The following is a 10,057-nucleotide window of genomic DNA, read 5'->3' on the forward strand; positions in this document are numbered from 1 at the left end:
TATGCAGTCGGGGAGTTCTGTTGGAGCAGTTGCTGGATTCAGAGTCCCGCAGGCCAGAATAAAAGCTCTGGATTAAAACCCTCCATCAGAACTGACTCTTTTCCTTCATTTTCACTTTAAAAGCTTCTCCAGCAGATAGAATCCTGAGGGAACGGACCCTCTATGAGAGGAAGCTCCATCCCGCCGCCACCAGAGCTCTGGCATGCCTGGATTTGTCTCCTTGTGCCCAGCTGAAACATCCAGCTAGCCAAAAGTGTCTCTGGGGTGAGAGACCACAGTTGCCGCTATTTGGATCAGCCGAAGGGGCCAGAATAGCCAAGGCATGTCCCGGCCTCATTATTGGCAATACCAATAGGTCCCAGTGTGCCACTGGCAGCTGGGGCCTCAGCCACCTCCTCTCTCCACAGCAGCGCCTGTGCAGCCTCACAAGATTGGACAAAATCTTCACTTGCAGAGACCTGTACCTGCCATCAGCCATCCCCAAGCCAGGTTCCAAGATCTCGTCCACAGCTGCATTATCAGCTTGTGTCTGGGGCATGGTGACACCACCCAGAACAGGACCCTCTGTCCCCGAAGGTGCTGGCCCTGGTGTCTGGCCAGGACTGAAGGGAGGCCCCTCCTGCCAGGGAAGGGCTTGAGCAACATCTTTGGGCTTCAGCTCAGGTGGTGCTACCACCAGCACTGGCGGAGCTGCTTGTCTGGCACAGCCAGGGGTGGGCAGGCAGCGGCTGGGCAGGGGCTCCTGGGACACCATGTTTTGGCTTTGCTTTTCATTTTAGAAATTACAAATTTTTAGAAAGAAAACCCCAAAAATTTCTTCAGTTTTTCCATAGTACTTTAAGAATTTTCAAAGTAGTTTTAAAATTTAGAAAAACTTAGAACATTTTTACACTTCTAGAGTAAAAATTAGAATTACATTTAATTGGTCATATTTACTCTGGGAAGAACTGAGACAACCCATGGCACCTAGTCTACTGGAGAGGCTCTTTTCCCACTGCAGATTTGTACCTAGCCACAACAACTAATGTAAAACCTTTTCCCTGATGTTTTCCAGGATTTCTGACAAGCTCGCCTCTTAATCTTCAGAGGCAAACTTTGAGCACAGTGGGAATCTCCTGCTGTGCAGGTAGGGCTCCTCTTTTTATCTTGGTTTAGGGCAAATTTGGGAGATGACCTCCAAAGGGGTTCCTGAGAAAACAGCAGCCCTGCCCCCAGCTAGTTTGGGAAAAATATTTTTTTTTGAGAAAAGTGGAAAAAACCTCTATATTTAACAGGCAAAGCATTCACCATCAGGAAAAAAAAAAAAAAAAAAAAAAGAACATTATTAAACAATAAAACCTCTCGCCACATAGAAGAAATTACAAACTCAGAAAGTCCCCTCTGTGGGCTGTGGCTCTGCAAACTCATTCTGTTATCAGTCCCTCTGGCCCTGGAAATGCCGCAGCCCAGGCCCAGCCTGGTGGGCCACAGGTGTGAGCTGCTGGGGCTCTTCTGGGTGTTCAGTCCAGAGCAGGTTTAAACAGTTCCATGAAAAAAGAAAAATCACAGTCCAGAGAAATTCCCTTCCTCAGCTAGCTAAATACTAACTAAAAAGCAAAGGAGAGCTCTATCCTGCTGTCTTGTCTGTCTGCAGACAGCAGAGTCCAGGAGAAGGATGTGGGGGAGCAAGTGCAGTTTCTGACAATAAACTCTGCGCTTCTTCTTGCCTCCCCCTTCACTCTTGGAACCAGTTTTAAAGGTGCAAAACTTATTTCTGGGCTGAACTGACAAATGGGGATATAAGCATCATAAAGGCACCCAGGGACAGTGTCCCAGCTGCAACTGGGGCCTCAGCTACCTCCTCTCTCAGCAACTGCTCCTCTGAATGGGGCAAAGAATTCCAAGAACGGCCAAACAACTCAGTCAGGGACACATCTGCCCACATTTCCCATCTCCATGCCCATGCCTGATGTCCCTGTCACAGCTGCATTACCAGCTTGTTGCTCTGCAGATGCTGCCTCCACCCAAACAAAACCCTGTGTCCCTGAAGGTTTTTCTGAGCAATGGCCCTTGGATGAAGCAAAACCTTTACAGTCAGGGCAGTCCATTTGTACAGAAGGGGGTACACTCTGGGGGTACAGCTAAGAGCATGAGGTCACAGAGGGCTCTGGGGGTCAGAGCAGGCTGAGGTCACAGAGGGCTCTGGGTCACAGCAGGCTGAGGTCACAGCAGGCTCTGGGTCACAGAGGTCCCAGAGCCCCGTGGCTGCACAGCACCACAAGGCCCGAGCAGGCAGTCCTGGAGCACAACTGCTGCGGCAGCAGCGGCGGTGGCAGCAGCGGTGCTGACATTGGGACAGCGGCCTCAGGACAGTGGTGGCAGCAAGAGCGGCGGGACTGGCACAGGGCAAGGCACCATGGCTCTTGCTCTGCGCCTCCTCCTCCTGCTCCTCCTGGCCGTGGCCCTGCCTGCCAGGGCTGCCCAGGCTGCTCCGCTGGAAGCGCGGGGAGCAGGTGAGCCGGCAGCCTGGCTGCCCTTTCCCAGGACAGCGCTCCCTGCTCCCCAGGAAGTGCTGGGGATGGTTTTCCCGTGGGCTTTCAGGAGGGTTTCCTCTGTAGGAGGGAGAGACCCCCCGTGGGCCTTGGGCAGCCCCATTTTCCTCTCCAGGGATGTTACACAGGACAGGGAAAGAGGGTGGAGAGTGACCAGGAGCCAGCCCAGAGCTCCCCAGGCCCCTGTGCATCTTTGGCCTTGCCCATTGCCACCTGGCTTCCACAGCCTTATTGATCCCCTTGCAGTGCCCAGTTCCCGGAGGCAAAAGGGGATCCCAGCACACCATGGAAATGGGTCTGGTCTCTGCTTCCCTCTAGATTTGGATCGCGACTTGAATTATTTGCAAGTGCTGGTAAATGACACGTTAAAGATCTTGGAAAATGCTGAAGGCAAGTTCTGCATTTCCATTTTCCTGACAGCATAATCAGTATCAAGGTGGCAAGAACTCACACATTCCATTTTTGTTGAAAGTTGAAGAATGCTGAAAACTTTTCCCTGCTCCCCTTCTGGAGCCCTGAGTGATCCCACAGGATCACTGTCAGTGGAAGGAAGGAGCATTTAGCTATCCATCTTCCTCCCATGTGCAATGCCAGTGTGTCCTTCCGTATGCTCTGCGCAGCCACAGAGAAGAGCAGAGAGGAAAGGGGCAGGGCCCAGGGCTGTGTCCCAGGGCTGAGCCTTGGGTGCAGCCTGAGGATCTCCTACATTGCCACAGGAGATGTCTGTCCTGCCTTTCTTTGCAGCTGAACCTGTTGGTGAAGGTGGTGCAGCTTCCCCACCCATACGCATTACTGAGCCTCTGGGAGATGCTGAGGGTAGGTCAAGGCCTTTCCCGCTGTGAGAGCTGCCAGCTCAGAGCCCAAAGCTTGGCCAGGGGGGCATCGCTGCAGGTGCCAGGACAGAATCACGCTCATGTGTGCCCTCACCCTGGGCCATCCCCTCACTGCTCCTGCGGCTCAGTGCTGCCCGTGCCGATCTGCAGAGATGGCAGAAGCTTCTGTGGCTGTTGAGTTACAGGTGTGGCTGCAGGGAGGACTTTCCCGGGTCCTTTGCTGATTACTACCCACAAGCCCAGCTCCCATCGCAGGGGTGAGTAGTGTGTCCCTGCTGATCCCGCAGGCTGGGCACTGGTATTGCGGGATCCATTCCTGGGAAATGGCATTGTTTTGCTCTAAGGTCCTCCGACAGGAAAGAACAAAGCTACAGGATGCAAGAAACCCCATGAGCCATCCGAAAACATGAGGCAAATGCTGAAGGAAATGCTGCAGGCAGGACAAGGTGGGTGCATTTCCCTCACCCTTCCCCTGGGACTCAGCAGCCGGGGGCTTTCCCTGCACATCTGGACAGGCCGTGCCCGGCACAGTGGGAAGGGATCCATGGCAGCCTCGCTGCCCTGCTGCTGCTCTCATGCCCTGCAGGGCTGTTTCCCAGGCTGGCCTGGCTGCAGCTTCTCCCCAGCCTCTGCAGGAAGGCATTTGGCACCAGCTGACAGGGAGCCCAAATTCCACCACAGCCCATGCCCACCCTGAGTTCCTCTGCAATTTCCCAGTCTCAAGGCAGATTAGGAGAGGTGGCAGTTTGGAGGAGGGAGTGGGTCGTAGCCTACCCAGAAATTTTATAGAGATTTCCTGATCCTTAACCATGCTTGCCTTTGACAAGCATTGCCTCCTGAAGATGCCAACTCCACTATGTGGAACAGCCCCGCCTGTGTCTTTTCTTTTCTCCAGAAGTGGATGTAGAAGCTGGTCTGAAGGCCGTATTTCCCAGAGGAAGCAGTGGCTCATTGGCAGCCTCTGCTGCAGGAAAGGAGGCAATGCCAGGCACAGTCACAGGAGGTAATTGCTGAGCCTCTGGGCCTGCGCCCTGCTGAGCCTTGAGCTGCCCTCTCTGCTGCTTGGCAGTGCGTGCACATCTCAGACAGGGCCGGCACAGCCCAGAGGAATTATTATGCTCAGGGCACTCGGGTACTGAGCAGTCCTGCTGGGGTCCCTCCGTGGGAGACATGTCCCGAGACCTGGGAGCGACTGCACAGGGTGCCCATGGTGGGGAAAGGGCAGAGGGGGAGAGCAAGGCTCCAGGGTGTCCTGTAAAAGCTCTGCCATCTCCTGTTGTGACAGGGGAGCTGTTTCAGCCGAAGGATGATGGGCAGTTGGTAGGACAGGAGGGAGGGAGGGAGTTAGGAAGGGATATTTGCAGCACTGCCTGCTGCAGTTTTCCCCAGGGATTAAAGAGAGTTTCCTCTGTGCAAATGAAACATCCCCATGGGCCCCGTGCTGCTCCAGTTTCCTCTCCAGGGATGTTGCACAGGGCCTGCAAAGTGGATGGGGATTGATCAGGAGCCAGCCCAGAGCTCCCAAGACCCCTCTGCAGCATCAGCCTTATCCTTTCACATCAGGCTCCCACGACCTTCCCCAACCCCCTTGGAGAGCCCCTTCCCTGAGGCAGAAGGGGATCCCAGCACACCATGGAAATGGTTCTGATCTTTGCTCCCTTCTAGACTGGGATCAGAACATGGATTATCTGGAAGCCCTGCTGGATTACGGCTTGAGACTCTTGGGAAATGCTGGAGGTAAATTCTCAATGTCCCTTTTCTCACAGAATAGACAGTGACAAGGTGGCTAGAGCTCATACATTTGCCCTTTCCCTTAAGACCATCTCAAGTTAGATGGATTCAGGAAAATTTGACAGCTCCCTTCTAGAGCCCTGATTGATCCCACAAGATCACTGTCAGTGGGAGGAAGGAGCATTTAGCTGTCAGTTTTCTTCCTGTGCGCAATGCCAGTTTGTCCTTCTGTGTGCTCTGTGCAGCCACAGAGGAGAGCAGAGAGGGAAGGGGCAGAGCCCAGGGCTGGGCCCTGGGGCTGAGCCTTGGCTGCAACCTGAGGATCTCCTACAGTGTCATCGCAGGAGCTGTTCTGTCCTGCCTTTCTTTGCAGATAACCCTGGTAGTGAAAATGATCTGGCTTCCCAACCCACGTTCAGGATGGAGCCTCTGGGAGATGCTGAGGGTAGGTCAAGGCCTTTCCCCCTGCGAGAGCTGCCAGCTCAGAGCCCAAAGCTCGGCCAGAGGGGCATCACTACAGGTGCCAGGACAGAATCATGCACGTGTGTGCCCTCGCCCTGGGCCATCCCCTCACCGCCCCTGCGGCTCAGTGCTGCCCGTGCCGATCTGCAGAGATGGCAGAAGCTTCTGTGGCTGTTGAGTTACAGGTGTGGCTGCAGGGAGGACTTTCCCGGGTCCTTTGGTGGATGTTGCTCACAAGCCCAGCTCCCATCACAGGGGTGAGTAGTGTCTCCCTGCTGATCCCACAGGCTGAGCATGGGTTTTGTGGGATCCATTCCTGGGAAATGGCATTGTTTTCCTCTAAGGTCCTCCGACAGGAAAGAACAAAGCTACAGGATGCAAGAAACCCCATGAGCCATCCGAAAACATGAGGCAAATGCTGAAGGAAATGCTGCAGGCAGGACAAGGTGGGTGCATTTCCCTCACCCTTCCCCTGGGACTCAGCAGCCGGGGGCTTTCCCTGCACATCTGGACAGGCCGTGCCCGGCACAGTGGGAAGGGATCCATGGCAGCCTCGCTGCCCTGCTGCTGCTCTCATGCCCTGCAGGGCTGTTTCCCAGGCTGGCCTGGCTGCAGCTTCTCCCCAGCCTCTGCAGGAAGGCATTTGGCACCAGCTGACAGGGAGCCCCAACTTCGCCACGGGCCATGCACACCCTGATGTCCCCTGCAATTTCCCAGTCCCCAGAAGATCAGGAGGGCTGGCGGTTTGGAAAAGAGAGAGCACTGTCACAGCCCCAAGAGCCTGGGCCTTTTCCTGATCCTTATCCATGTCTTTGACAAGGATTGCCTCCTGAAGTTTCCACCCCCCTGATGTGGAATGCTTCCATCTGATTCACCTGTGCCTCTTCCTTTCTCAAGGGATGGACAGAGATGCTCTATGGAAGGCAGCATTTCCTGAAGGAAGGGAGGCAATTCCAGGCATGGGCACAGGCACAGGAGGTAATTGCTGTGCTGGCCTCAGCCCTTGCTGAGACTGTGTGGCAGAAGCTCTTTTCCAAGGCCCTGACCTGTGTGAGAGGGTCTGACTGTTCCTTGGCTGGTCTGAGCTGACTGAGCAGAGATAGGCAGGAAGGAATAGTTGTGGCACTGCCTGCTGCACATTTCCTCAGGAAATTAGTGAGGGTTTCCTCTGTGTGAGTTAGAGAACCACCATGGGCCCCGGGCAGGTTCAGCAACCCCTCCAGGGATGTTGCACAGGGCCTGCAAAGAGGGTGGAGAGTGACCAGGAGCCAGTGCAGGGCTCTCCAGGCCCCTGTGCAGCTTTGGCCGTGGCCATTCACGCCTGGCTCCCACTGCCTTACCTGACCCCCTTGCAGTGCCTGGTTCACAAAGGCAGAGGGAGATCCCAGCACACCATGCAAATGCTTCTGATCTGTGCTTCTGTATAGATTGGGAGTGTGACATGGCTTATCTGGGAGGCCTAGCACAAGACAGTTTGAAATCTTTGGAGAATTTTGGAGGCAAGCTCCCAATGTCCCTCTTCCTGAAGGAACAATCAATGTCCATGTTGCAAGAGCTCAATCATGTGCCATTCCCTTAAGAGCCTGAAGGTTGTTGAGATTGGGAAGCCCTGACCTGCTCCCTTCTAGAGCCCTGAGTGATCCCACAGGATTACTGTCAGTGGGAGGAAGGAGCATTTAGCTGTCAGTTTTCTTCCTGTGTGCAATGCCAGAGTGTCCTTCTGTGTGCTCTGTGCAGCCACAGAGAAGAGCAGAGAGGGAAGGAGCCAAGCCCAGGGCTGGGCCCTGGGGCTGAGCCTTGGCTGCAACCTGAGGATCTCCTACAGTGTCATCGCAGGAGATGTTCTGTCCTGCCTTTCTTTGCAGATAACCCTGGTAGTGAAAGTGATCTGGCTTCCCAACCCACGTTCAGGATGGAGCCTCTGGGAGATGCTGAGGGTAGGTCAAGGCCTTTCCTGCTGTGAGAGCTGCCAGCTCAGAGCCCAAAGCTCGGCCAGAGGGGCATCACTGCAGGTGCCAGGACAGAATCATGCACGTGTGTGCCCTCGCCCTGGGCCATCCCCTTATGACTTCTGCTCAGGCCTGGCAGATGCTTGATGGAGGGAGGCCCCTGTCCCAGTGCCAATTCCCAGATGTTTTTCTGATCCTTAACCATGACTTTGAAAACCTTTGCCCCCTGAAGGTGCCACTTCCCTTAATGGTGGATGGTTCCATCTGATCCAGCTGTCTCTCTTCCTTTTCCAAGTAATGGACCAAACATCTCTGCAGAAGGCGGTACAACCCGGAGGAAGGAGTGGCTCAGTGCCAGCCTCTGCTGCAGGAAGGAAGGCGATGCCAGGCACGGGCACAGGCACAGGAGGTGATTGCTGTGCTGGGCTCAGCCGGGCTCAGCCCTCGGCGGGGCTGTGTGGCAGCAGCTCTTCCCCCAGGCCCTGCCCTTGCACGGCCCGGCAGCAGCCAAAGCTGGAGGCGCCTGGGCTTCCGGGCCTCTGGAGCTCGTTGCCAGCCCCGGGGAATCGGGACTCTGCACCAACGTCCCTCCAGCTGCAGCTGCTCCCACAGCCGCCCTGAGTGCCCAGAGGCCCCAGGCACAGGAGCAGCCCCGAGCGGGAGCCCTGCTGCCAGCCCAGGGCCAGAGCCAGCCCTGGCTCCCGGCTGGGCAGGGGCTGCACTGGCTCCTGACAGGGCCTGGCTCTGTCCCCTGGGGCTGGGGGAGCTGTCCCGGGGCAGGGAGGGCCAGGGCTGGCAGGGGCTGCTCAGGGATGGGTTTGGCCCCTGTCCCTCCAAGCAGCCACGGCCCAAGCAGCTGCGCTGGCCCCGGGCTCTCCTCCCGGCCTGCTGGGCTGTGTTGGGAGGCACAGCCTGTGCCAAGGGGCGGCAAGGTGCCTGCAGGCCCCAGCTCTGGGCAAACAGAGAACGTCCTGGCCGTATGCACCGTGCTGCCAGCTCAGCAGTGCAGCACAGCGCGGGCTCACGCTCCCCATTGCTCCCACAGATGCAGCCGGCCCCACAACACCTGTTCCTGATGCCCAGAACAGCCTCAGAAGTGGTTGCTATTGGGAAACACACTGTGTGCTACAGTTAATTGCAGGTCTGCTGTTTTTGGAGCTTATCTTCATATTGCCCTGTGTTGGAATCTGCTGTTACTGGAAGAGAAAATGGTGAGTGTTTTGATCATCTTTCCCTCAAACAGTTTCTTTTAAAACTCTAATGTAGATGGGAAACATTTCCAGTGAGTATCCAGTGGAGCTGTGGGCAGGCCATGGCTGTCCAAAGCACTCTGCAGAGGGTTCTGCTGCTGCCCAGTGCTTTCCTTGGCCTCTTCATTGCTGGGCCTTGTCCTGGGGGGCCGCTGGGGCTGCAGCCAGTGCTGGCTCCCCTGAGGCTGCCTGGCCAGGAGCAGCCCCAGGGGCACAGGGCAGAGGCACATCAAGGTGGGCAGGAGAAAGAGCGGGGACGAGATGGCCCCTGAAAGGCAGAGGCGCTTGGGGGCTGCTCCTGGCCAGGGAGCCTGCCCAGAGCCGTCCCCTGCTCGCCGGGGCCTCGAGGGGCAGCTGTGCAGCTGGGCCAAGGTGTGCCAGCTGCTCCAGCCGTGCTGGGGAGCCTTGCCAGCTCTGGGCCCTCCTGGGCAAGAGGGTCCCTGTGTGCCACTGGCAGCTGGGGCCTCAGCCACTGCTCTCTCCACAGCAGCGCCTCTGCAGCTTCACAAGACCAGACGAAGACTTCAGTCACGGTGACCTGCGCCTGTTATCAGCCATCCCCAAGCCAGTTTGCAACATTTCTTCCACAGCTGCAATACCCACTTACTGATGGGGACATGCTGCCACCACCCATAACAGAACCCTCTGTTCCCAAAGGTGCTGGCCCTGGTGTCCAGCCAGGACAGGAGGTGCAGCTCTCCTGCCAGGGCAGGGCCTGACTCCAGCAGCATCTTTGTGCTTCAGCTCTGGTCCCTGGCTGCTACCACCAGCACTGGCGGAGCTGCTTGTCTGGGCACAGCCAGTGCTGGGCAGGCAGCAACTGGGCTTCGGGCTCCTGAGACCAGCAGCTACTGCCTTTATTTTTCGTTTTGCAAGATTTAGGAATATTTTTCATAGAGAATTCTCCAAATATTTTGTCCCTTTTCCCACAGCAGTTCTATATTTTTCAAAGTAGTTTTAGAATTCAGAAAAACTTAGAATATTTTTACATTTCTAGAATAAAAATTAAAATTGTATTTAATTGGTGATCTATGCTCTACTAAGAACTAAGACACCCTATGACTCACAGCCTGCTTCAGAGGCTCTTTTCTCACTGGACACTTGTGCCTAATCACAACAACTAACCTAAAACCTTTTCCCTGATGTTTTCTGGGATTCTGGACAAGCTCACCTCTCAGTCTTCAGAGGCAAACTTTGAGCACAGCAGGAATCTCTACAAGTCACCATCTTTGTTTGCTTCTGCCTGTGTCATAGAGCGGGGGCTTTGCTCAGCTTCCATCCGCCCCGCTCCCCCCAAGCCT

At 55.6% G+C, this 10,057-nt stretch overlaps 1 long non-coding RNA gene across 1 annotated transcript; it reads left to right on the forward strand.

The window, feature by feature from the left end:
- Positions 1–4,596: 4,596 nt before the first annotated feature.
- Positions 4,597–6,311, forward strand: LOC146764005 (uncharacterized). Its single transcript, XR_014950971.1, has 4 exons — positions 4,597–5,101; positions 5,469–5,540; positions 5,743–5,814; positions 5,902–6,311. It is a non-coding gene; the product is annotated as an uncharacterized LOC146764005 (long non-coding RNA).
- Positions 6,312–10,057: the final 3,746 nt, after the last annotated feature.

This window comes from Lonchura striata, chromosome 36 (genome assembly GCF_050655825.1).
Source record: "Lonchura striata isolate lonStrDom1 chromosome 36, ASM5065582v1, whole genome shotgun sequence".
In the NCBI taxonomy this organism is placed as follows: Eukaryota; Metazoa; Chordata; class Aves; order Passeriformes; family Estrildidae; genus Lonchura; species Lonchura striata.